This window comes from Mustela erminea, chromosome 20 (genome assembly GCF_009829155.1).
Source record: "Mustela erminea isolate mMusErm1 chromosome 20, mMusErm1.Pri, whole genome shotgun sequence".
NCBI lineage: Eukaryota > Metazoa > Chordata > Mammalia > Carnivora > Mustelidae > Mustela > Mustela erminea.
The window spans coordinates 12,963,947-12,991,935 of NC_045633.1; the positions used below are offsets into that span (position 1 = coordinate 12,963,947).

General features: G+C 44.3%; 1 long non-coding RNA gene across 1 annotated transcript; it reads right to left on the reverse strand.

The window, feature by feature from the left end:
• Positions 1–14: 14 nt before the first annotated feature.
• On the reverse strand, positions 15–27,919 carry LOC116581491. Its single transcript, XR_004282072.1, has 6 exons — positions 27,702–27,919; positions 20,549–20,616; positions 18,948–19,075; positions 15,784–15,853; positions 14,013–14,090; positions 15–551 (listed from the first exon to the last, which is right to left on the reverse strand). It is a non-coding gene; the product is annotated as an uncharacterized LOC116581491 (long non-coding RNA).
• Positions 27,920–27,989: the final 70 nt, after the last annotated feature.

The window sequence follows — 27,989 nt, forward strand, 5'->3', positions numbered from 1 at the left end:
GCCACTAATGAGACTGAAGCGGACTGTAATTTTATCGGGATGTCTGGATGCTTGGTGGCTTTTGGATGCTCTAACTCCCGCCCTGTGCTGCCGTTCCTTTGCCGACGGGACCTCATAGGGCTTTCGTTCCGGCCTCTCTGCGATTGGAAGGCTTCTGGCTGGTGTGGGAATCCACTGGCTTTAGGTTAATGGGGTTGCCCAGTAAATGCTTGTTAAGTCAGATGTGAGTTTTTACTTTAATTAATAAAGCATCATTTGGTATGGGCTCCTTCTTCGCTTGCTGTGAACAGGATGTGAAGCAAAAATCAGCTCCTTGCCAGGATTCTTTTTCCTCTATGTCTTCAAATGTATGTAAATATCTCAAGACTTGGCTCAGTGTAGACAAAACAGTTTTGCTTCCGATGTTTTTGATGTCACGTAGATACAACCACATTACAGCATCTTTGAAGAGTCATTTTGAAGACATTCTTCAAAGGAATCGCTGATGCATTGGTTTCTGAGAGCAGTTACTATTTATCACAGAGTTTTATGGCCTTAAAGCATTTTGTGTGCTGTAGAGAAAAGTAGCATTAAAATACATTATACTTAAAAATGCAATCAGTGAGTAGTCAAATGAACAAATGTATTTAAACCCTAACCAATAAAACACAAGAGCATGATATATCGATTTTGCCTTTCCTTCTAAGCATGATTATAACATAAAAGAAAATTCTAAATTAAATTCAAAATCACAATAACCATAATTTATGACCGGATTGTGTCATAGTCGTGAAACACTGCAGTCCAAGAAGAGAGGGATGGCATTTGCATATCACATTTTTAAAAAGACAGAGTTATAAAAGCCCCGCTAAGCTGAGCTTTATCTTCCTGAAGTTTTTATATTAAGGAGGCAAGCCTTTTATAATTTCCTAAACGCTTCTCTCACAATGAGATGTTAGAGAACCTCATTTGTTTCAAAAGTCAATGGATTGGGGCTTTATCCCCAGCAGGCCAGTTTTCCCTGCCTTCTCCACCTCCAGGCTCATTACTGTCCAATACTGTACTATTAAAAGTGTGCCTCAAGGGACCTGCAGCATTGATTTCACCCGGGGGCTTGGGGGAATGCAGAATCTCAGGCCCTGCCCCAGCCTTCCTGTATCAGAATCTGCATTTTAACACGATCCCCGGAGGACTAGTGTGCTCGCTAAGTGGAAGGATCAGAATCTATCTTTATTTCAGTTACTAGAAAAAGGTTGGGATATTAGGCCCCTCATACTTTAGGTGGCTGCTACGCTCCTGGTCCCCCATCCCCCTTTTTTGGAAGGCTGTCTTTTTTTTTTTTTCTCTTTTCTTTCTTTTTTTTTTTTTGAGGAAGAGAGAGAACAGGAGTGGTGGGGGTGGCAGAGGGTGAGAAAGAGAGAGAATCTAAAGCAGGTGCCATGCCCAGCATGGAAACCAACATGGGGCCTGGCTTGTGCTGGAGGGAGCCACACATCAGCTACCACAGGGGACTGGACTGGCCACTGTAGGGCCCAGCTTCCCCTGCATGGGCTGCCGTCCTTGGGATGTGGTCGGCCGTGGAGACTGGCCGGGTCTCTAGGGGCTGAGCCTTTGGCCCAAGACACCATGAAACAAGACTTACACCCAGTTTCACTGATGGGGCGCTTACTATCTACCAGGAATCAAGCTGGCTGCCTTATGCACATCATCTCATTCAATTTGAACCCTTCTGGGAGACATAGCTCTTACTATTATCATTTCCTAGACGAGGGAACTGAGATGCAGAGGTCGAGTGGTGTTCGAGAACACTTGACCCATAGTGGCAAAGTGGGATTTGACCTCAAGACTGTCGATGCCAAACTTAGGCTCTTCTTACTCCATAATGAGCTAAGTGCCTGGTGCTTTCTGGGCAATGAGCCAAGGGTTAGGGCTTCAGGGTTCATGGCCAAGAATGCCTCCCATCCCCACGAGGATGAGGCCAAGAGGGAAGTGATGAGCAGGCTGCATTCATGGTGGGCCCTTCCTTCCCCCATCCCCACAGAACTAGACTTATCTTGCTTGTGTGTGTGCTTGTGTGGGGAAGTCCAAGAGGGCTTCCTGGACCATACTGCCTAGAGCTGGGAATGGCTGAGTGTGTGAGCCACCCTGGAGCCACAGACCATAGCAGCCCCTGAAGGAGGAGCCAAGGGCAACATTTTCTTCTTGAACCATGACACGGAGAGAGAAACAGGGAGTGGCGGGAAGGAGACCCACCATTTCTGGGCATAGAGGAAGATGAGGAAGGGTTTAGCTGGTTCCTGCCTTTATCCCAGTACCCAGCTGGCTCAAAAAATGTGCCCCACTGACTGTCTCCAGATGTCACCTCCAGTCAGCAAGGCCTCTTCTCCCTGGGGCTGGCATGAACAGAAAGAACACAGAATCATGGAGGAGAGAGTCAAAGGTCTTACCTTCCTACGTGTTCAGGAATAAACATTCCCCTTTGCCCAAGCAAAGAGAGGCAATGCCAAAGAGACCGAAGACAGATTTTTCTACCCCAAGAAATGTTGGCTCTAGTTTGGACAGCTGGCAAGTGGGTGGCTGGAACCAGCAGGGGCAGGCTTGTGAGAACCCGTTGTATGTATCTTTCCCCAACTCTGCTTCTGCTGATGTCATGTTGGGAGCCTGACATGGGCCGCCGTGGGAGTCTTACACCACAGAAATTGGCAAAATGCTACGCACTGAAGCGTATTTGTCCCAGGGAGCCAGTTGTTAAAACCTTGACCAGCAAGCTTCTGGAAGCAGGTATGAACAAAACACAAAAGATCCACAGAGTGGAGCTAAAGGGTAATTCAAACAAGAAGTCCTATCTCATGTTCAAGTGAAGTTCTTTTGCAACCGCGTGAGCAAGAGAAATTTCTCGAATAGATTTCTAAGGTCTAGCAAATGGCCTTCTGGCTTTCCAAAAATAATTCTGGTGAACCCAGAGTTCGGAGTAAAGGATATTGATGTAGATGATCCAACAGGCATGAAAAGGGATTAGAATGGTGCTTTATCAGGTTGCAGCCTGCCTCTGGATACCCCCGGGGGGCTTGTTATAACTCAGATGGCTGGTCCTCACCTTTGATGTGTCAGATTCAGGAGCTCTGGGCTGGAGCCTGAGTGTTGGCATTTCTAACATGTTCTCAGGTCATGCTGACGCTGCTGGTGCAGGGACCACACTTGACACTTTGACACTTGACACGGTTGACACTCAACCGCTGGATGAGGGTTGGGGACCAGTTCAGAAGCATTTCAGTGAGAACAAGAGTGAGGCTGGGGTTGGCAGGAGGGGAGGAATGGTATGAATGCAAAATGAAGGTATCAAAGAAACACCCCAGTTAGCACCTGTAAGGCACTGGGCACCAAGTGCACTGAATTCTCCAGATATGTTTTCCTTTAATATCTGCTCTCTGATTAGTAAATGCATTCAGAGAGGATGTCATGGAAAACAAAGTTCTGGAGAGAATAGCCGTGTCCTCCATCGTGGAAAAACTGAGAAGGAAGGTGGCAGGGATGCGGGAGGAGACGTGAGAGTTTTATTTTTCTCTGGGGTCCTGAGCTGGGATGATTATGTGCTAATCTGTTCGAGGGGGGCAAAACATGTCTTGAATGTCAGCAGAAGGAAGGATGATCGTTCCCATTTCCTATGCCTGCCTTGTCCCAGGGCACCCATTTCTCCGCTGAGCAGGTGCCAAACGGTGGAGAGGGACAGTGGGTAGGAAGAGCTGCCATTGCTGGCATATTGATGAGCATAGTTTTCCATTACCAGCACACTCCAGTGCTGGTGTGCTATTCCTTTTCCGTATGCTATTCCTTTTAATTTTCTCGGTACTGTAATTGTAAATGAAAAGCAATATTGCAACACATCCAATTATAACCAGATTCCTGTCCCCCAGGACTCATCGGAGAGAAAAAAAATGTATTTATGGTGGCGAGGAGTCATTAATCGCCTCACTTATGGCTTTGCATATGGTCCTATAGCAGCTGGGAGACTGGGACTCTCCCTCTGTTTCCTTTCTCTAGAGATGCACTTTATCAAGTCTCAGCTGGGTGTTTTATTATAAATTAGGCCTTGAAATATCTGTTTTATAAGCACCTTGGTTAAGATCCACTAAGATTTCTTCTTTGGTCTCCAACCTGAGACTATCCATTCTTTCCAGTGGGATGTCTCATTTGCATGAAACTTCTCTTTGACAGTCAAAAGCAGAAAGGAGGCAAACCATCCCCAGAAACTGGGGAAACGAAACTTTTTGTGGTTTTGTCTGCATGACTGATCACTGTTCTGGAATGATTAGGAACCAACTACAAGTCACTTTTCCTTCTTATCCAGACCATCTCTTCCATAATCTTCCTGCTATTTAATGCACACTAATACTTAGTGGATTATTACTTAGTATTTATGTATTAATAAGAAGGACATTAATAGTTAATGCATTAGTTATCTTTTGTTGCATAGCCATATTTCCATGAGCTTAGGAACTTAAAACAACTCACATTTATCACCTCACAGTTTCTCTGTGTCCAGGAGCCTGGACACTGCGTAACTGGGCCTTCAGTGAGGCTGCAGTCAAAGTATCAGGTGGGGCTGTGATTTCATCTGAGGCTGGACTGGGGAATGATCTGTTTCCAAGCACGCATGGTTGCTGGAAGAACCCAGGTCTCTGTTATGGGATTAAGGGTTTTAGGTTCTTGTTCTCAGTTCCGAGGGGCCATATGTCAGTCCTTTCAACATGGAGCTTCCCAAGATATGTTAGCTTCCTTAAAGCCAACAAAGGAGAGAGAGAATCCAGCAAGACATGTGCACCTGAATGTTTATAGCAGCAATGTCCACAATAGCCAAACCATGGAAAGAACCTAGATGTCCATCAACAGATGAATGGATAAAGAAGAGGTGGTATATATATACAATGGAATACTATGCAGCCATCAAAAGAAATGAAATCTTGCCATTTGCAATGACATGGATGGAACTAGAGGGTATTATGGTAAGTAAAATAAATCAATCAGAGAAAGACAATTATAATATGATCTCTCTGATATGAGGAATTTGAGAGGCAGGGTGGGGGATCATGGGAATTAGGAAGGGAAAAATGAAACAAATAGGATACGGAAGGAGACAAAGCATAAAAGACTTAATCTCATGAAACAAACTGAGGGTTGCTGGGAGGTAGGGGGGGTTGGGATAGGATTGCTGGGTTATGGACATTGGGGATGGTATGGGCTATGGTGAGTGCTGTGAAATGTGTAAGCCTGATGACTCACAGACCTGTACCCCTGAAGCAAATAATACATTATATGTTAATAATAAATGAATAAAAAGGGGGAAAAATTCTAGTAGAAATAAACACAACTGTAAGCGCAATTTATTTTATGAGTTGCTATTTGGTGATGTAAGTAGTAGATGTGAATCCAAGCTTATTGCCCTGGACTCAGCCTATCTGTCAGGAACTTCTGGATGTGAGTGACAGAGACACATGGAGCATGACTCAAACAGAGAAGGGAATTTATTGACTCCCTTAACTGGAAAGTCACACATCTAGGGCTCAGATGACATCATCAGTCATGGTGTTTCCCCAGAGAACTCAAATTTTAAAAATAGGCAAAAAACTTGAATAGGACATTTCTCTAGAGAAGATATCCAAATGGCAAAACAAACAAACAACAACAAAAAAAAACCCACATGAAAACATGCTTGGTATTGTTAGTCACTAGGGAAATGCAAATCAAAACAATTAAATATAACTTCACACTTGCTAGGATAGTAATAATAATAATAATAATAAATAAAAACATAGAACAGGTGTTGGTGAGGATGTGGAGAAAGGAACCCAATGTGCCATTGGTGGAATGTAAATTGGTGCAAGCACTACAAGAAACTATGACGTTTCCTCAAAAAATTAGAAAAAGAACCACCATATGATCCAACAATCCCACTTGGGGATATATATCCAAAGGAAACGAAAACTGGATCTCAAAGGGGTATCTGCACCCCCACGTTCACTGGGGCATTATTCTATTAGCCAAGACATGGAAACAACCTACATGTCCACTGATGGATGAATGGATAAAGAAAATGTGATCCAGATATTTTGATGTATTTATATATTTATTAGATATATTTAGATCTCTTCAAATTTAGATAGATTTTTTATATATATATTCTGGTATATGATCCAGTCTTTTCAAGGAAGGAATTCCTGCCATTTGTGACAACATAAGATGAACCTTGATGGCATCATGCTAAGTGAGATACAGAGAAAGACAAACACTGTGTGATCTTATGTGTGGGATCTTAAAGGGCCAATGTACTACAAACAGAGTAGACTAGTGGTTATCAGAGGCTGGGGGAGGGCTGCGGGAACTAGCGGAGAGGTTGGCCGGAAATCCAGTTATAAGATGACTAAGCTCTGAAGATCTAATGTACAGCATGGGGATTACAGTTAATAAATACTGGATTCTGCACCTGAAAGTTGCTAAGAAAGTAGACCTTAAATGTTCTGAAAAGAAGAGAAATTGTAATTACGTTCTATGATGGAAGTGTTAGGTAAGACTCTGGTGGTAGCCATTTTGTGATGTATAAGCGTATCAAATCAACGTGTTGTTCACCTTAACCTTACATGATATTGTTTGCCAACTACATAGCTCAATAAGGCTGGGAGCAGGGAAGGAATGTTCTGATACTTGCTACAACATGGATGATCCCCGAAAACATTATGATAAGTGAAATGGGGCAAAAATGTATAGGGTATGATTCCACTTCTCTGAAACATCTAGAACAGGCCAATCCACAGAGACAGAAAGTAGACTGGAAGTTACCAGGAGCTGATGGGAATACGACATGACTGCTGAATGGCTGGAAGATTTCCATTTGGGCGAAAAAAAAGAAAGTTCTGGAACACTAGCCAGGTGGTGATGATGGCACAGCATTGTGAATGTACTGAAGGACACTGTGTTGTACTCCTTAAATGGCCACAACAGTCAATTTTATCGTAGGTTGTGTGTATTTTGCCACAATAATAAAAATTAAAAATGATCAAAATAAATAAAAATAATAGAACATGGGTGCCTGGGTGGCTCGGTGGGTTAAGCCTCTACCTTTGGCTCAGGTCATGATCTCAGGGTCCTGGGATCGAGCCCTGCATCGGGCTCCCTGCTCGGCGGGGAGTCTGCTTCCTCCTCTCTCTCTCTCTGCCTGCCTCTCTGCCTACTTGTGATATGTCTATCAAATAAAGGAATTTAAAGAAAAGAAAAGAAAAATAATAGAACACATCCGTCTTTATTTCTCTACTTGGCTTTCCTCTGTGTTGGTCTCACTCCGAGTTGGTTTTTTCCATTGAGAGGAGGACTGCTAGGAGATGGAAGCCCATTTTCTTCTCTTTTGACAACTTCAGTGGAAAGAGGTTATTTTCCCACTTTCCTCCTGGGAGGTGGGAGAAGGGATGAGCTTGCCTGGGGAAGGAGGATTTGAATAGGATTCCCTTGGTGGGGAAATGGGAGGAGCCATTTCCAGGTCTAGGGAAAACTGTGGACGTGAAACAGCCATATTGCAGGAAAAGCAGAGAGGATGTTGGGTTCAAGTCTTCAGCATTCCTGGGTGGTGGCATCTCCCTCATCCCCCCGGATCAGAGATGCTTCCCAGGCACCACAATCATCAGGAAATACACCTTGATGGCTCTTGTTTCCGTTTCTCATTGGTTGGGGAACAAGACATGGAGACAGTTGCGGTTTTGTAAGAATGAACATGGCAGAGTTTTAGAACTTTGAGACAAGCCCTCATGAATGACGCATGCTGAATCTTCGAGGGAACTTTCCAGCCCATCTTGGGGCGCCACATGTGGCCAACAATGTCCAGTTATATAGATAGGCCAGTCAGTTTATTCTCTCATCTCCGTGGTCTTTGGCTTAATTTACAGTGCAGCGGCTACGGTGGAGGAATGGGGCCTGGGAGCAGACAGAATCATGACAGAAGTGTGAAATCAGAGCTCCCGCCCCTGATGCTGTCCCGCCAGCTTCTCCTCATGGGCTGTCCCTTGCCTTCCCCATCCGCCAAAGAAACAAGACAGGAGTGAATTGATGGCCATGATTAGCCCCCTTGTGCAGCTCCATTTGAAGCGGGTTATTTCTCAAAAGGCAGAACATGGGGCGCCTGGGTGGCTCAGTGGGTTAAGCCACTGCCTTCGGCTCAGGTCATGATCTCAGGGTCCTGGGATCGAGTCCCGCATCGGGCTCTCTGCTCAGCGGGGAGCCTGCTTCCCTCTCTCTCTCTCTCTCTCTCTCTCTCTCTCTGCCTGCCTCTCTGTCTACTTGTGATTTCTCTCTGTCAAATAAATAAATAAAATCTTAAAAAAAAAAAAAAAGGCAGAACATGTCCCTGATGGTCAGGAAAGCCTGCCCAGCCTGGCCAGCCTCAGTGGTTTGAGAAACGCAGGGGAGGCAGAAGGAAAGCGTGCTGAGAGCTAACAAAGCCACCGGCCTCAAGAGTCTTTGCGCGAATAAACTCTGGTTCAAGCCACTGGGAAGGGACGAGAGAAGACAGCCAGGAGTTCTCTCTCCTCAAGGGGCTCCCCCTCCTCAACACAGCACAGTCGTGTCCCACATTCCATACGTGGTCAAGGTTAGCGGTGGGGAAGGTAGAGGAAGCTCTCTCTGAAGACACCTAACCATTTTGGCTTGAGCAGTCTGGTATTCCAAACAAACCTGGAATAATATCCTTTGGCACCCTTGACAAAACTCACGAGTGCTAATCCTAGATTTTATGAAAAGTGTACTAGTTGGGAATATGTTTGTCTGTGTGTAACAAACCGTGGTTTAAACATGATAACTTTTTTTTTTTTTTAATATGACAGGAGCCGAGAGGTAAGCTGTCCAGAGATAATACAGTCAGCTCTACTCTTCTAGGACATCTGCATTAAAAATCACTGTCCTGCAAAACTGTCCTGGAAAGACCATAAATTTATGGGAAAGATGGCGTTGGGACGCAGTGTTCAAGACCACCATCAGGGAGACACCCGCAAGATGAAAACTCACTGAAGACAGAAACATACTTTTTTAAAAAGATTATTTATTTATTTTAGAGAGAGAGAGAGAAAACATGAGTGCGGGGAGGGGCAGAGGGAAGGGGAAAAGCAGCCTCCTTGTTGAGCAGGGAGCCTGAGCCAGGACTCAATCCCAGGACCCTGAGATCACAACCTGAGCCAAAGACAGACACTTAACCGACTGAGCCACCCAGGTGCCCCGGTAGCATATATTTTTTAACACATGTTAAACAGTTAAGAAACAAGTGTATGTAGCATGATAAATATAGCAGTTTGTCTTGAAAAAGGGCTGAAGTCTGCCTGTGGAAATGGGAGTGGGACAGATGCAGGGCCCAGTTCAAGCAGGTGCAGTCTTCTGCATTTAGATGGTGTTTCTCGTGGATGAAATTTACATACAAGCAAAAGTGACATTTGCACTGTGCTCACATTGTTCCCGTGGTATTAATCCCAATGGAACAAATTCAGAACAAGCACGATCCTACAGCTGCTCAAGGAAGTGATCCCAAACCAGACTCCTTCTATTTTCTTGCTCTGCAAACTTTTGTGTGTGGCTTTTGTCTTCATGGTGTTAGAAGGGCTGCTGCACTTCCGGGTGTGATTTCTACATTCCAGGCAGAAAGAAGGGAGGATAAAGTGTGAGGGCAAAAATCACTTTCTCTTTGAGAATTTTTGCCTGGGGAAGGTGAAGCTTCCCCAGGGATGTCCACTCGTCTCTCACTGGTCAGAATGGCACCACGTAGTCACCTCTGGTTGCAAAGGAGTCTGGGAGGGTGAGTAGATTAGCAAGACGCCTTGCTAGTTAGTTCTCTATCATCAGCCTGTAGGTTGAGAGAGCTGTAACAGGTCCAAGTTCTAGAGATAACTTCGTTTAGCAAATGCGTTCCTCTTTCAGGATCTGGAAAGACATCTGACCCCAGAGCCAATCTATCTGGAAGAGCTTGAAGAGGTTGGAAGACATGTATCAGACTTGAAATTTCCTATCTGCTTGAATATGTCGCTATTTTATTTTTAGCCCATCCTAGGAGTATTAATATGAATTAGCCTCATAAACATCGAATATACAACAGTTACGTGCCAAGTTTCATGCTAGGTACTGAGAATATAAAGATACGATGATGGTTGTAAGTAATGCTTAATGAGCCCATACCCTGTGCAAAGCAACATTCTAAGTACTTGACTCATATTAGCTAGTGGACTTCTTACAACTCTAGGAGATAGGCTTACTATGTCTCCAAATTTATGAAGGATAAGGACATGGAGGCACAGAGACGTTAAGTAATGGACTGAAGGTCACTCAACCTGGCGAAGAGCAACATCATGATTTCAAAATGTCTGTCTTCTTGACTCCTGCTGAACCAGTAAAGGGCTTAATATTTAGTTTTCGAGGCAAGCACAGAAACAAGTAACCAGTAGAGAGAGGTTATTGGTTGGCTTCATAGTATTTAAAACATCAAAAAAGTTAAGTGCCAATATATAAAAACTGAGGTTTTTTTTTTTCCCACCACAAGAATCTGGATTACTGGTGTCTTTGTCATGGATCGCCAGAGAAACAGGACAAACGGTATATATGCAAATATATAGAGAGAGGTTGGTAGGAGGGACTGGCTCATGGGATTACAGAGGCTGATGGGTCCCACATTCTGCTGTCTGCAAGTTGGAGGTACCCAATAGCTGGTGGTGTAGTTCTAGTCCAAACTCAAAGGCCCAAGAACCAGGTAAGCCAATGGCACTAAATTCCAGCCTGAGTCTGGACGGCCCCAGAGCCGGGAGAGCCAGTGTCCGGAGCAGGAGATCTGGAAGTCCCAGGTCCAGCAGAGAGAGCAAATCCACCCTGCCTCTACCATTTTGCCCTACTTAGGGCCTCAGTGGCTTGGAAAATGCCCAGTGCACTGGCCAGGCTGATCTTCTTTACTCAGTCCGCGATTCAAATGCTAATCTCTTCCAGAAACACCCTCAGGGACATGCCCAGAAATAATGTTTTACCCACTCTCTGGGCATCCCGAAGCCGAATCAAGAGGACGCACAAAATTAACCACCACAACTAGCTTCTCGTGACACAACTCAGCGTATTTGTCAATAACCAGGAATAGGACGCGCTTACAGGGAGGCTTAGTGGTCACGGAGTGGTTGCTCCTTCCTCCCTTTAGGAGGGCACTCTGGGTCCTGCTCCCCGCTCTCCACCACCCCCTCTTGTCCTGGGCCTCATCCGCGTTGTTCACTCGCGCTCGGTCATGCCTGAGTAAGCTTCCAGGTTGCAACTTAGGTTTTGAGTCTGCAATTTGCATTTGCAGTCCCTGCTCTGTGATGCATGACGTGTACAGCAGAGGATAAAATCAGCATCTTTAGGAAGCGCAGGGAAGAGAGTTGGGGCAAACCATAAGCAGGCTGTGTCTAAGGTGGGTCTTCAGGGTGAGGGCGAGCTGATTAAATGAGAAGGAAAGAAAGGTATTCCTGGCCGAGAGAACAGCACAAAGACCTGCGAAGATGCAATATTGCTCCTTCTCTTGTGACATTTTTGTGCAATTTCCCATCGTTATTTATTAATTTGTTTGATACTAAAGAAAATAAAGAAAAAAAATATATCTGTTGCCTGTAATCCCTGTGGCAGCCTGCTTTCCTGGTAGAGCTTTAATTTCCCTCTTGTTCTATTGATCAAACAAACAAAAAAAGTTGTTTTTTGTTGCGATTTTTTTTTCTTTTTCTCTTAAGAAAAGATTTCTTTTTGAGCCGGCATTTTGCTTCCTTGTCTACACTTGCTTTGTGTAGAAACTGATGTGTTTTCTTTCCAGGGTGCTGGGGAATTGACCTTCCCTGCCCTCAACCTCAGCTTCTCCCACAACTTGAGACTCTCAAATTGAAAACTCAGGACATGGGGGCTTGCTGAGGACAGACATGTGTAGGCTGTTTGAGCTTGAATCCTGCATCCATCATCCCCAGCTGTGTGTTTCCAGGAGGCATGCTCAGCCTCTCTGGGCTTCAACGTCCCCATCTGTACAATGGCAACAACAGGACTCTCTACCTTTCAGAGTTGCAAGGAGTGGCTACACGAGGAGGACTTGGGCCAATGGCTCCAACACGGCTCAGAACGCGTGGCCGTGGTTGTAGATGCTGCTCAGAGCTTGGCTGTTTGTTGGGGAAACAGGAGAGATTCATCCCAGCAGCAAGGAAGCTGAGTTTCTGGCCAAAAGGTCTGAGAGGACAAAAACACTTAGCTTCGGAAACCCCTTCCTTTTTCATCATAGATGGGAGAGCCAATACCACCCTGAGTCTAAATCCTTAGTTCAGAAATGTCACTCTCTGCTGATCTTTGCTGGAAACTTCCTGCTGGGTAGATAGACACATCAGTGCCCAGATGCTGGGCCATTCCACACTGAAATCCTTGGCTATGCTTTGGCATGTGTTCCTTCCCTTTAGAGAGAGCCCAGCAGTGGGGCCAAGATAGGGGAGGGAGAGATGTGTGGGAAGAGATATACTGGAGATCATGTTTCATGTGGCCCAGTGATAAGTCAGTATTTGCACTGGGTATGCATTTTTTGCTTAGAGTAGCACAGTCAGAACAGATCTATGTATTAAAAACCAAACCAAACCAAACTGCAGAATTAAAAAAAAAATCAGGTAATATTGTGGACTTCATGCAACAAGCTCCAACCGGGGTTCTTGGAGGTGCCTCATTGTTCTTATTCTGATGGGGAAGCAAATGCCCTCGGGGCTGCTCTCTCCCTCCCCCCCCCACCCCGCCCCCACTGCTTTTTCACTGTGATGGTGCTTTTAGCTGTCACCTTTCTGTGACAAATGTGCACCTTGTGGGTGTTGAATTTATTCAACTAGTCCAACTAGGAAAGATGACAAATGAGGAACAAAGGTCAGCTCTATGAAACACAGTTGTAAAGGGGAAAAAATGTGGCTTTAGGGCGATGCTGGGGATAACACCTCCTCCAGCACAGCACGGAAGGGGATGTGCCATGAGACCAATTCCAATGTGACTGCTGCATATCCACAAAACAAGGCCAGAGGGCAGCGGGAAGGGAAACACCGAGCCTCCACTGGAACAGCGATTATGGACAAATGCGTCTGAAATTAATTGGCTTGCACAAAGTGATATCTGGAATTAATCTGCCATTTCTTTTGTATCCATGTCCGGCGCAGGAGGCCTGGAAGCTTAGAATGGGTGGCTGAGCCGATAACACCGCCGTGCAAAAATAATTCTTAAAACAAGCAGAGCCAAATGAAGGATGCTCTTTCAGCTAAGAGACTTGACATTCAAGAGGCAATGGAGGATAAGGAATGCAAACAGCTGTTACTGACTGGGCTATTGACAATAAATCTACTAAAAAGTCGCCCTGGTGCTGCGGGAAGGCTGGTGCTGCTCTCTTCCTGGGAGGGGAGTTGGTGGGAGGGGGAGGAGGGTGGTGGGGGTTCAGGATGAGAGGAAAACCTACCTCGCCTACTCCGTTCCCCATAGCGATGCTCCTTAAAAAGCACCGAAGGGGGCTGCCTGGGTGGCTCAGTGGGTTAAAGCCTCTGCCTTTGGCTCAGGTCATGATCCCAGGGTCCTTGGGATCGAGCCCCGCAACGAGCTCTCTGCTTAGCTGGGAGCCTGCTTCCTCCTCTCTCTCTCTCTCTGCCTACGTGTGATCTCTATCAAATAAATAAATAAAATCTTAAAAAAAAAAAAAAAAAGCACCGATGGGAGAGAGAGAGGAGGTTCACCCAGACCAGGGTGAAGCTGGTTCAACCCCAGCTCTTCCCCAAGTGTCGGCTGCCCACAGAGCCCTTCACTTAGGTACTATCTTCACACATCACACAACATCTGAAAGTTAGGTGACGTTGTATTTTCTCAATAAACTTTAAGTTTTAGAACAGTTTCAGATTTGGAGAAAAGCTGCAAAGAGAGTACACAGATTCTAGGATCCACTAGTTTTCCTCCTTGTCAGTGTCTTATCTCACTGGGGCGCACGGTTCAAAAAGGAAGCAACTGACCTTGTTAGGGTACCGCTCACCAAATCCAGACTCTATTGGACGAGCTGCACCTGGCCTTGTCTTGGTCCATTCGGGCTGCTGTAATAAAAATGCCGTAATTAGGGGGTTTAAACCACGAAGATTTCTTTCTCACAGTTCAGGAGGTTGGAAGGCAAGATCGAGGGGCTGGCAGATTTGGTGTCTGGTGAGAGCCTTCCTCTTGGCTCACGGATGGTGTCCCTGTGTCCTTACTGGTTGGAACGGATGAGGCCACTCTCTGGGATCTCTTTTATCAGGGCACTAATCCCATTCATGGCGGCTTCCCCTTTGTGATCTTCTCACCTCCCAAAGCCTCGTCCCCACCCTATGCCGCTCAGTCTCCAGCTGTCCTCCCCCAACCCAGGATCCCATTCATGGTACCACACTGCTTGCTGCCATGCTGTGCCCCTGACTCCTCTGGTCTGTGACAGTCTCTCATCTCTCGTGTCCTGGCCATCGTGAAGAGTACTCATTCTCCTTATTCTAACCCCTCAAGAAATTAAGCCTCAGAGGGGTTCAAGGACGTGTTCAAGTTCAGACAGCTTATGGAGCAGGGCCAGATTTAACCTAAGCCGCTCCAAGTCTGGTTCTCAGACCCACGCATTAGAATTACCAGGTAGGGGGGGCCTGGGTGGCTCAGTGGGTTAAAGCCTCTGCCTTCCGCTCAGGTCATGATCCCAGGGTCCTGGGTTCGAGCCCTGCATCAGACTCTCTGCTCAGCGGGGAGCCTGCTTCCCTTCCTCTCTCTCTGCCTGCCTCTCTGCCTACTTGTGATCTCTGTCTGTCAAATAAATAAATAAAATCTTAAAAAAAAAAAAAAAAAGAATTACCAGGTAGGCTTGTGAGGGCTCTCGTGACTTCCAGAGTTTCAGATTCAGTAGCTCTGGGCAGAAGCCAGAGTCTGCATTTTAGCAAGTTCTCCTGTGACAATGGTGGTGTCTTACATTCGGGGACCACATTTTGAGAACCAAGGCCCTTTGGAGCTGTTTACCTAAATTAATATTTAATTAATCAGAGAGCTATCAGATCTCCACTTCTCTTTCTGGAGTGTAGAAATGAAATCAGGCTCTGAAATGACTTTTCCTTCCTCCCTCCCTGTATCCCTTCCTCTCTCCCCTCTTTTGAGCATCACCGACCCAGGCACAAGGAGAAAATTCAGAGGCACCTGATACCCTAGGTGAGTAAAAAGGGCACAGTGCTTGCCACCGGGCAGAGACTGATTTGTGGCCCCAGTCCATCTCATCTGAGGTGGCTTTGTGGCTTTAGGTGACTGTCTTGGTCTTAGTGTCCTCATCAGAAAGATGCTAATAGTGAATTCCTACTCTAGACTGAGCTGAAGCAGTTATTGAAAAAGACGAGATGGGCAGATGAACCAGTGTGAGCTCTGTATGTTCCCCTGGAAATACTAATATCTTATTAATATATAGTTTCTCCTTGAGAAGGTTTCCATATTACTGATTCAAACTTTATTCTTCCTTTCCTACTTTTTTTTTTTTTTTTTAAATTGAGCTGCTATAAAACTGAAATGAGCTCAAGGCAAAAGCTGCAGTTGGTTAACTACTGATTTCAGAATTAAGGCACCAAAGGGAATGCACAATAGAGTCTTGCTGAACAGGTCCACTCACTGATTGAACGTGAACCGCAAATGGCAAAGTAAATCTTTATGTGAGTATCACAGGGACCTGGCATTCACGGAGGCCCCAGGTAAGAAATTACCAAGCCATTGTTAGTTACTTAAAAACAAATCACTTACATTACAGGTTGTTTTCTGGAGCCACTGGTGAAGGGGTAGCTCCCGGTCCTCATCTGAGATGACTTTGACCCTAGCATTCTCTTAAATATTCCTTAGCAAGGGTCTCGAGGAAGAGAAACAAAAAAACACACAACCACCGAGGGCAATCTGTGAAAGTGTTGCGAGGTTTTCGAAACTCCTGAAGAATTCATCACCTGAAGCCCTCCCCTATTCATGATTTATGCTATTTGCACGCTCTCTCTTCCTGTTCCCTGCTTGGATTCGAAGCTCAGCGTGACTTGTGAATCAGACCTGATTCACAATAAAATATGGAACTCGAGTCTCTTTGTTTGTGTCCCTACACATCTCTGCTCCTTAATCATTTAAAACAGTCCCCAACAAACACAGGTTTCCTAAAACAAAGTATACAGATCGCGGTGCACAGGGGCCCCGGGAGCAGAGAGCCGAATTCTGCTTGTGTTCGCATATTTAATCATCCCATTTTGGGGAGGATAATCCGTTCTAATTTTCTCAGACCGTGTTCACTTGCTTTCATTATTTTCTTTACTTCAAAGATCAGCTTGATGACTATTTTTCTTTGCAACAAGGCTTATGGTATTACTCCAAATCCATCTGATTTCATGGCCTTCAGGGTTGCTTTCATGTATTATGAATTTCTGAATTGGCAGTGTTTATTAGATGGAAACTTACAACTCTTTGTAGAAGTGTTATCTTGCAGAAATTGTTGCTAGGGTAAAAAAAAAAAAAAAGACGGAAATATTAATGCTCTCAGTGGAAGGCTGAGGAATAGTTTGCAAAACCTACTCAGGAACCGTGTGTTGTTGGATCACGCTGTTGAGATGTGTGCTGTTTTCTTTTTGTCTCCTGGTTCCTCTCCCTCCGCCCCCAATTAAGCAGTGAGTTGGCTCTGTGTGTGCCTGGGGCTGCATTTGTGGCACTCTCATCTCCTTTTCCTTTCTCCCACTTCAAAATCTTGAACCCATTAATAAGAAAAGCGTTTGATCACAGAGGGCCTTTTTCCCAGACTAAGGAAAGAGGCCTCGTATAGATTCCTAGGTTTCTGAAGTGGCAGAGCAGCAGAGAGAACTAGTAGATTTTGAAGTAGGAATTGCATATGCCTGTGAGTGACAGAGACCACTGTGTCCTAATCTTGTGGCTTAAGTAGTCCACAAAGTGGTCTAAACAAACCCAGAGAAGACCAGAGGCAAGCAGTCCAGAGCTGGCGTGCCAGTGACACAAAGCAATCAGGGGTTTCTATCTTTTTGTTCCTCTATCCTCACTTTATGGTTTCCTTTTTCAAGGTTGCCTCATATTCCAAGGTGGCTGCCAAGGCACCAGCCACCACATCTGCTTTCTTGGCAGGAGGAAGGTTGAAAGAGTGCTTCTCCCAGGCAAAGCAACCCCTTCAGAAAGATCTGTTCCAGCACTTATGGTACATCTACTTATACCTCACCAGCTAGAACTTAGTCACACAGTTGTGTCTAGCTGAAAGGGAGACTGAGGAGTTTAGCATTTATAATGGAGTTCTCTTACAAAGGAAGAAAGGAAGATAGATATTTGGAAAGCAAGAAGCAGCGTATGCCACAGACCTGAAGGGGATAATAGGCTGAAACAAGGTAAGCTTCATGTGTATTCTATGTGGCTCAATGAACATAGACCTCTGTCCTCCTTGATGAACTGGCAGAGTGAAAAACCAGTAGAACCTTACCATAACCTTGGAGGTAGGAGTGGGGAAGAACCTAAAACCTTCAGGTAAAAGGAATAAGGCTTAAACTAGAAATTAAACGGAGTTATAGAAAATAAAGAAAGCTTTGATTTCTTAAACACATGAGTTCAGACTGAGATTTATAATAATTATTGGGAAAGGGTATCTAAAAGTGTAAGCTTTCCTTCAAATGCTTCTTCTTCTTTTTTTTTTTTTAAGTTAAGCATCAGGATTTGATTAATCGCCTTTGTTGTAAAAATGCATTATGTTGGAAGGCTTAGCAGTATTTTTCTAAAATGATCCACTAATTGCTGAAGACTGGGGCTATATATTTTGCCTCTATCGAGTGCTTGACAAACTTAGGCACTTCACATGTGTTTGTTAAATGAATGAATGAATGATGGTAATCTAAGAGATTTTGGTCCTGTTGTGTTTTCCTATTTGTGCCTCTATATTTGCCAAAATTCCTTGAGCTGCAAGTTACAGAAATTGAAGTCAAAATGTTTAAGACAAAAGGTAATCTATGACTCTAAAACTTCAGCTATGGGCTTCAGGCACTGCTGGATCTAGGGGTTTAATGATCTCATCCGAATAAGGCTCTATATTCCCCCAATTAACTTTTCTCTCTATTAACTTCATTCTCAGGTAGCCTGTCCCCTCTTGGGGCTAGAATGACTATTAGCAGCTCCATGAAAACTTATTTTTAACTCTGAGTCCAGAGGGTAAGAACATCATTTCTTAGGCAGCAGTAAGAACTCTCTCTCAATCATGTCATTGCCTCTGATTGTTCTGACACAGGATCAGAACCCTTCTCAGAATGTTTCACGGGAATGTGATAGGCTTTAAGACTCATGCCCACTGTGTCAATCTGGGTCCAGGAAGGAGAAAGAGAAACACACTAGTTACTTGTACAGAATAGTTTAAGATGGGTGGGTCAAATCCTGTCCATTGCCTGCTTTTGCAAATGAAGTTTTATTGGGATATAGCAACACCCATACATTCAAGTGTTTAGTGTATGGCTGCTTTCAGGCTGAAAGATAGCAAGAGGGTTGGGGAGCCTGGGTGGCTCAGTGGGTTAAGCCTCTGCCTTCGGCTCGGGTCATGGTCCCAGAGTCTTGGGATCGGGCCCCACATCGGGCTCTCTGCCCAGCGGGAAGCCTACTGCCCTTCTCTCTCTTGTTGAACTCATGGGTGGCCTCCCTCCCGGTCAACTTGCACATAGATCCATTGAGCAAGCACAGGGGTGGGGGGGAAGGGCTGAAGGACAGCCAGAGAGCACGCCATCTTGCCCATCAGATTACTGGGAACCTTCTCTCTCTAGGATTAATGTCTCATAGGATCACTCTGAGCCTACTCCAAGGTGTCCCCCCTTTTATACTTCCTACAGGTCTCCCTGTCACCAGCCTCACAGGTCTGTTCTTTCTAAGAAGCTCCCCACCCAGCCATGATTGGCAACTACCTGTATATTGGTGCAGCTCCAGGCTTCTAATTCTCCCTTGGCCAAGGGTGTACTGCCCGAGTTCTGACTCCTGGAGGATGCTTCTTCACCACTGTCTCTCTGGGCCACTTCTGAGTTGGACCGGAAGGCTGGAGATAAACACTTTTGTTTGGCACCAGCAGGGCTAACCCCTGTCATTTCTCTTGGCACTCCCTAGAACACTCTATCTTTTGGGCCTCCATGTTTTTGGCTCAGCCCAGAATGCCTTTGCCTTGCTGTCTGTCTGTGAATCCTCTCCCAACAGCACTGGACCTTCTTTAATACTGTTCCTGGGCCCTTGGCAGGTGTCTCTGCTATCAGACTTTTTCAATGCTTTTATTATGTATCCTACTCAAGCATCAGCTGGGTTCTCTTGGCCACTTCAAGATTCAGAGTACATCAGCTTGAACCCCCATTCAGTTTCCTCCTCAGAATCCAAAGCCCACCTCAAAATGTCTGCACATTCTCAGGTAGCTTACATTCTCCCCTGCTGGTTTCCAAATCCAGATTTTGCACCTGTTTTCTCTGACTTTTGCCATATTAACCTGGTTGTGAAATTAAGCTCTGTTGACAATGGGTAGCTTGCCATTGTATTTCATTTTTAAAGATTTATTTATTTATTTGAGAGAGAGACAGCAAGCACGAGCAGGGGGAGGAGTGAAGGGAGAGGGAGAGAGAGAATCTTAAGCAGGATCTATGCCCAGCACAGAGCCTGGCATGGGCTTCAGTCTCACGACCCTGAGATCACAACCTGAGTGGAAATGAAGAGTCGGACGCTTAACCGGCTGAGCCACCCAGGTACCCTATCAATGTCTTTTCTTATCTATCCAGATGATAATCTCTTTTGCTCTATTAACATGGTGTATTATATTAATAGGGAATGTACTTACAGGAATCCTTGGATTCCTGAGAGAATCCCCACTTGGTCATGGAACATGAGTGCTTTGGGGCGCTGTTTGTTGGTATTTTATTTAGATTTTTACATGGATATTCACAAGAGAAGGAGAGGGTGGTCCATATTTTCTTCCCTATTTGTTGTTGAGGTTGTTTTTTTTTTTTTTTTTTTTTCCAGCTTCGTGAAAACACATGTAACTTCTCTTCCTTTTTGTTTGGGAAGAATCTATTTTCACCTTGGGTTATTTTTTCGCCCCTTGCCAGCTAAGCTTTGAAATGTATTTCTCCTAAAAACTAATTTGGGAAAATGCTCTACTTCAACTACATGGGTCTGCCTATCTTTGATGGGTCAGGATAGTCTGGGTTAATCTCCAATTCACAGAACTGGAGGGAAAAGTAGCTTGAAATAAGCCTGGAGAGGCAGCAGTGACCTTCAAGCAAAACTTTGCAAGGATCTGTTTTCACTTGAAGAACAAAAGTCAGACAAGGGTTTTCAATAGGGCAGTTGTACAATCAGATCTTAACTTTTGGAAAAAATCTTTTTATTAACATAATGTATTATTAGCTCCAGGGGTACAGGTCCGTGAATCGCCAGATTTACACACTTCACAGCACTCACTGTAGCACATACCCTCCCCAATGTCCATAGCCCAACCACACTCTCCCTACCCCCCTACCCCAGATCTTACCTTTTGAAGATCTCATGCTGACTTTCTCATCATGGGAAAATTACTCCTCTGAGGTTTAGTTTCCACATCTGTATATCACGGAAAAACAACATCTACATTACAAGGTCTGCAAAAATCATTTTAGGCAAATGATATCTGTAAAACACTTCTCCCAGTGTTTGAACATCACATTTACAAATACTAATTATTTTTTGGCTCATATTCACACAAGTCATTCTTTTTGTATTTAAACAGCAGTTTTGTACTACTTTTATATAAAAGCCAGACCTATTTTTGTAAAGGCCTGTATATAAAATTTGGGGATCTTTTTACATTATTGATTTGTGGGAGAGTTATTGATTTCTGTATATTTATCTTGTATCCAGCCATCTTACTGAATTCTTTTATTTATTCCAGTATTTCTTCAGCTAATCCTCTTAACCATGCCATCTGCATATAGTTTATTTCCTTTGCAAGCTATTATTTGTGAATTACCTTCAACTTGTATTTGTTTGGAAGATAATATTTATCCTTGGAATCCAAGCTAGAATCGTATATTACAAATAGGTTGTGTGATGGACATGCAACCCACAGTTTAAATTACCTCTACAGTTGAATAGGATGGTAATTGCAATGATTGCATAAGACCATTTGGAAATTAAAAGTTGGATATTTAACCTCCTAGGTGGAATAGAAAACAGGTTATTATGTATATGATTGAGTTTAATAGGCTGTTTATATGACCTCCATTTTGCCCATGTGAAATCATGCATTTATTCCATCTTGAACCAAGGAAAGGTCAGAGAGGTTTAAATACATACCTCTTCCTCTCACACCTTAGTGCTGATTTGGAATATAAAATAGGTCTTGATTTCTAGAATTGCAGATTATGTTTATCACTCAGCAAATATTATGCATATTTAAATGTAGATCAACATAGGGTGAGTACCTAGTATACAGTTCCTGACATATAATAAGTGCTATAAGCAGAATGTTTATGTCCTGTTTTCCCATCAAAAGCCCATATGTTGAAATGCTAACCTTCAGAGTGACAGTATCTGGAAGTGGGGACTTTGGGATTAGGTCACGAGAGGGGTGCCCTCATAAATGGAATTAATGTCCTTATAAAAGAGGCCCCAGAGAGCTTTCTTTCCTTTTCCCTTCATGTAAGGACACAGCAAGAAGACGGCTATATATGAATCAGGAGGTGGGGCCTTACTGAACGCCAAATCTGCCTGAGCCTCCGTAGTGGGCTCCCTAGTCTCCAGAACTCTGGAAAAATACATGTTTGTTGCTTAAGCTACTCAGTTTATAGGATTTTGGTTACAACAGCCTGAACTGACAAGGACAATAGGCATACAATAAACATAGCTTCCCCTCTCCTCCTTTCTAAATGCAAATGTCCAAGGACTGTGGCCTAGCATTTTCATTCCCCAAACTGAAGTTCCTCCCGAGCTCATCTAGGCCTACACAGTCTACCTCCACCTCCTCTCTACCCTCTTCTGTCATGTTCCCCTTCTTCTTCCTTCACTCTAGCCCCAGAGATCTTGATCTTCCCTATGCCTTTGCATTTTGAATGGATGAATGTTACAGTTTCTGACACATCATTGATGATGATGAACAATAAAACGATTGTGGCTTGAATTAGCAAAATAAGACCCCAGCTGCGCTCTTTCCTGAGGGGGGTTGGGGGTTCCCTGGGCATTGAAGTCCTATATCTTAGGCATCGCTATAGACTGAACTGTGTCCCCTCCAAATTCATAGGTTGAGGTCCTAACCCCCACAATGGGATTATATTCCAATACAGGGCCTGTAAAGAGGAATGAAAGTTAAATGAGATCATAAGGGTCCATAGGGCTGGTGCCCTTATAAAAAGAAAGAGAGACAGCAGAGCACTCTCTCCTCTGACCATGCGAGAGAGAAGGCAGTTTTCTGTTAAGATGGGAAGAGAGACCGCGCAAAAACTGTGGGTGGGGAAGTAGCTTACCTGGTTACTGGGAATGGTGAAGACGTTCCTTTTTTTTTTTTTTTTTTTTAAGATTTTATTTATTTGACAGACAGAGATCACAAGTAGGCAGAGAGGCAGGCAGAGAGAGAGGAAGGGAAGCAGGCTCCCTGCTGAGCAGAGAGCCCGACGTGGGGCTAGATCCCAGGACCCCAGGATCATGACCCAAGTTGAAGGAAGAGGCTTTAACCCATTGAGCCACCCAGGTGCCCCTCTTATTCTATTTTCTTTTTTTTTTTAACTGTTCTGCTTAAGCAAAGGCAAGAAGAGACAGAAATGTTGGAAGTAAGCAAAGAGATCAGGTCCAACTACCATTAAGGAACCTGGTATTCTGATATATCTTAGCTAATAGTTTTTGTTGTTGTTGTTTTCTTTTTAGAGAGAGAGAGCATATACCTTCATGAGCTGGGGGAAGAGGGGCAGAGAGAAGGGGAGAGAGAGAATCTTCAGCGGGCTCTACATTCAGCATGGAGAGCAACCTGGGGCTCGACCCTTGACCCTGAGATCATGACCTGAGCCCAAATCAAGAGTCGGACACTTAAACAGACTCAGCCACCCAGGCGCCTTGCTCATAGTTTTTGATCAGGTCAATATTTTGAGTAGAGAAGAGCCCCTCCAAACCGGAACGCCTCCATTTTTGGGCTTTCACTCTTGACATGACGATTTCATCTCTGCTTAACAATTAACTTCCGGGGTTCAGCATTGCAGACATGATCTCACCCCCACTGTAAAGATGAGCTCATCTGTAAGGGTGAGGGAACTGAGCCTGCAGAGGGCAATGAGATGAACACAGCTGATGTGGGCAGAGCCTCAGCTCAAGCCGGCTTTCTCTGCTTCAGTATGTGACACTGTCATTCTTAGGGCATGTATTTTACATTCCTTGTGCCATCTCATCAATTCTGCTCATCCTGTAGTATCTGTTTGTGCATCCTGTTGTCATCCATCCCGCACCACCCCCCCTTTAGCCCAGGAGAGCAATGTCTCAGCAATCAGTCAATGCTAATTTCCAGCAATTTCCCAGAGCTTTGTTGTTGAGGAGCCTGTCTTGATTTATTATTCTAAGTGTGTTGCTCAGGCAACATTGATTAATGATCAATTTCTACATTACAAAATAATCATAGGGCCTGATAAAACTGTTCAGGAAGCAGAGACAGCCTCTTGAGCAGGTATAAGTTATTCAGCCTCATAACAGATTGCCTGTGGCTGCCGCTTTACAGATTCCTAGTGGATGCTACACAGACTCCACACTGGAGTTTCTAGACTTCTTAAAGGGGTATTGGCCATCAGGTTGCAGTTTTCTGCTTTGTCGTCTATGAATGTACTTTACTTTAGAGTGGGGTGTTACCAAATGTAGTAGAATAGCCTTTGGCGTTCAGTTCTTTTTTTTTTGTCCAGTGGCAAGCAGCGCCTAACCCACAGTAGGCTCATAAATATTGTGAATGATGAATGCATGAATGGGCCATTGGGTAGTATGGATAGCTTTCTTGGCCCTGGCTGGTCACAGCTCCTTTCTGTGGGCTTCTCGGACATTCTTATATAGTGTAAAGGATTCCAGGAGTCTCCTAGATTCTACGATGGTTGGGTAGCACCCATGCATTTTGAAACATTTCTGGACGGAGACAATAGAGCCCAGCTGTTAGTGGTCTCTGAGGTCCAAGGGCTTGGGTTTGAATCTTGCCTCTCCTTTGCTATCTCATTAACTTTAGGAAAGTTTTTACCCCATTGAACCTCAGATTCTTCATTGGTAAGACAGGGATTCTGTAGTCGGTATCTGCTTCATGGGTGGGGCAAGATTGAAAGAATTAATGCATGTGGAGGGCTTAGCACAGTGCTCGGTACCTATTAAGTCCTCAATGACTGTTAGCTATTAATTTCTGTTCCACTCAAGACTTCATGAAGACAACATTGAAATTAGCTGAGAAAGAACGAATCCACCGATGGAATGGGAACTCGATAGTTTGCTGTAGAATTAGCTCAAGTCAAATATTTACAACAATCACGAAAGGAAGTCAGAGGGATTACCAGAACAATTAGTCTGATATGGCTCAAGGAATACCGCTCACTCTCGTTGGCTTGGAGCTTGCTCTCCTTGTGTCCAATACGTTTTACTGATCCTGATACTGTTTGTACTTCTGCCACTGTCCTTGGACTTCCTGACCTGTACCAGGATATTGTGCTAGAGGGTTCTTTGTTTCTGGACCTTTATTCTCAGTCTCGCATTCAGCAAAGTTCTTATTTTAATGACAAGGATTTTGTCTCTGCTGTATTCCCAGAGACCTGGCTTCCCTCCAATTTATTCTGCAAAGTACCTACTGTCTTTGCCAAAGAAAATCTGGAGGTTTTTGTTTCACTCACCTCTAAAGGCTGGTCTCATACCAGTCTTGGGACTTGCACTTTTGCAAACTTTTACTGGTAAGATGCTTAATTACTCTCCTAATTATAAAGTAAAATGCACAGATTTTAAGAGTAAATGAGTTTAGCTAATGTTTATGGCTATACCATCCAATCCCCTATCAAGATACGGACCATTGTCAGCACTCCAGAAAGATCCCTGATACCTATTTCTGGTTATCCTCCCTCCCCTTCAAAGGCCACTGTCAATCTGCCTTCTATCTTTACAGATTAGTTTCGTATATTCTTTTTTTTTAAAAAGATTTTATTTATTTATTTGACAGAGAGATCACAACTAGGCAGAGAGGCAGGCAGAGGGGGAGGCGAAGCAGGTTCCCTGCTGAGCAGAGAGCCCGATGTCCATCCCAGGACCCTGGGATCATGACCTGAACGGAAGGCAGAGGCCCAACCCACTGAGCCATCCAGGTGCCCCTAGTTTCGTATATTCTTGAACTTCTTTGGTTCGGTCTTACTTATATCTGTCAGATTTATCTTTGTTGTTGCGTGGATTAGAAGCTCCTTCCTTTTTATTGCTCAGCAGTGTTCCATCGCATGAATATTCTGTGGTTTATTTATCCATTCTTGTATTGATGAACATTTGGGTTGTTTCCAGTTTTTAACTCTATGAACAAAGCTGCAATTAACATTCTTTTACAAGACTTTTTGTGGACATATGGTTTCATTTACTTTTGTGGAAATAGGAGTGGAATTGCTGAATCATAAAGTAAGTGAATGCTTACAGGAATTGCCAAGCTGTTTTCCAGAGTGGTTACCCCGTTTTGTATATCCATGAGCCTCAGTTCCTTGGTGTCCTTACCAGCTCCTAGTGTGGTCAGTCCTCTTAACTTTAGCCACTCTAAGGGATGATGACTAATGATGTTGACCATCCTTTCATGTGCCTTGCATTTATGGCTAATTAACATTCATTCAGTTGAAGGGAAGAATAATTTCACAACTGGGTACTAAACTGAACATAATTTTTCCCATGAATCCAGTTAATGGATGTCACCCCATTCCCTATGTAATTCTGCTAAACGCCTTGTGATGGTTAATTTTATGTGTCAACTTGACTTGGCCATAGACCTCCCAGATATCTGGTCAAACACCATTCTGGGTATGTCTTTGAGGGTGTTTTTGGGTGAGGTTAACATTTAAATCAGTAGACTGGGTAAAGCATGTTGCTTTACTGCGGAATGTGGGTGGGCCTCACCTAATCAGTTGAAGGCCTGAATAGAAGAAAAACACTGATCCATCCTGAGTCAGAGGGAACTCCTCCAGCCTGACTGCCTTTGAGCTAGCTGGGACATCAGTTGCCTCCTGGTTTCACAGTTGAATTGAAACATTGGCTCTTCTTGTGTCCTAAGCCTGCCAGCTTTCGGACTAGATCATATACCTTCAGGTCTCCTAGATCTCCAGAGTGCCAAATGCAGATCTTGGGACTTGTCAGCCTCCCTAAGCACATGAGCCAATTCTTTCTAAGAACTAACTAACTAACTAACTATCCATCCATCCATCCATACACCCGTCCTATCTATCTACCTATTCATCATCTTCTCTTGGGTCTATGTCTCTGGAGAACCATGACTAATACATCCTTTCCCCTTGCACCATTTTCTCCCAACGTGCCCCATTTCAACTCTGTTTCTGCATAAGCATTTATACCTAACCCTGTGTTGGCTTTATTAAGTAGGCCGTAAATATAAACTCAGTGCTTTCATTGAACAGATTTGGGGCTGCCCTTGAAATCTTTGCAGAGAATGTGATCCAAAGTTATCATTAAGGCATTCAACACAGCCACATTCAGAAATGGTGGCCTCCCATGAACACCGCAGGAGATGGAACAAACAGGTGGTGGGTCCCTGGATCTTAGGCTCTTGTTCTGTAACTGTTTTCCAACTAGAAGATATGAGGAGGCAACATAAAAATGAAATGTTTCGTGCCCTCCTAATAGCAGAATGACTAAAAGAATAACTAAGAGGATAGTAAACCTCCACCCAGGGAGGGTTAAGGATGCTGACAGATGCAGCAGCTCTGAAAGAGAGGTTTGTCTCCTCGGTACAGGCTGGATGCAGACCTCTTCTTCATGATGGGAACTCGGGCATAACATTCCACGAAGCTGAACTCGCATTAATCAAGAGCCTGTGTGCATATCCTGCTGAAACTCAACGGCCTGTTTCTTTCTCCCTCTCTTTTGAAACAATGTATTTATTTACTTGTTTGCCTACTCACCTATTCATTTATTTATCTACTGCATATAATACTTGTATATTATGTATTTACCTCCTAGGTCATTAATTAATTTAAAATGTATGGACAGAACGAGTAACTCCCCTATCTGGGGAGTACTTTAGTCCCCAGAAAGGAGTAAAATACATCCCTCCTCTTTTCATTTTTATTAAGATTTTTATGTAATTAAACTTTATTAAATATATTTAATTATATTTTTATTAAAATTTGTCTTCTTAAATTAACCACACCTTATACTTGTACGGACAGCAGGTCTAATGTCTTCTCTCTTGAGACCTGCAACCCCTTCCCGGATTACACATGAGCCCCAGAGGGAGGCTACTTGGTTCGAACTTGGATTTCCAAATGCAGGTAAGGAGAGGATAACTTAGTGATTTGGGCACTAGCTCACCCAGGTTGGTGCACCATTTGCTCACCGCCAGGGGTCCTGCTCGGCCTGCTGCATGGGCTTCCACCCCACTACCCTGGAGTCTTTCCTCAGCTCAGGGATCATTTCTAGGGCTGGGCTCACAGCACTCCTTCCCTACCTACCTCCTGGGCGTGGTGTCAAGGCCGGTTGTGGTTCAGAGGCCCTTATGGCGGGCATCTCCTCTGCAGCCTTGGTGTCCGTTTCTGCAAACTCGGAGTCTCAGTGCATTCTGGAGGATCTGGCAAGACCCATCAGCAGCAGCACCATCATCATCATCATCACAGGAGAGTGTCACTCTTCATCTTCTTGGTCCACTCATGGTCCCCTTGACCATGCTCCCCCGAGCTTCTGGGTCAAGGGTATCAGAAGGGACAGCACTTGCCGGGTTACAGGGATCTCATGACTCGTCC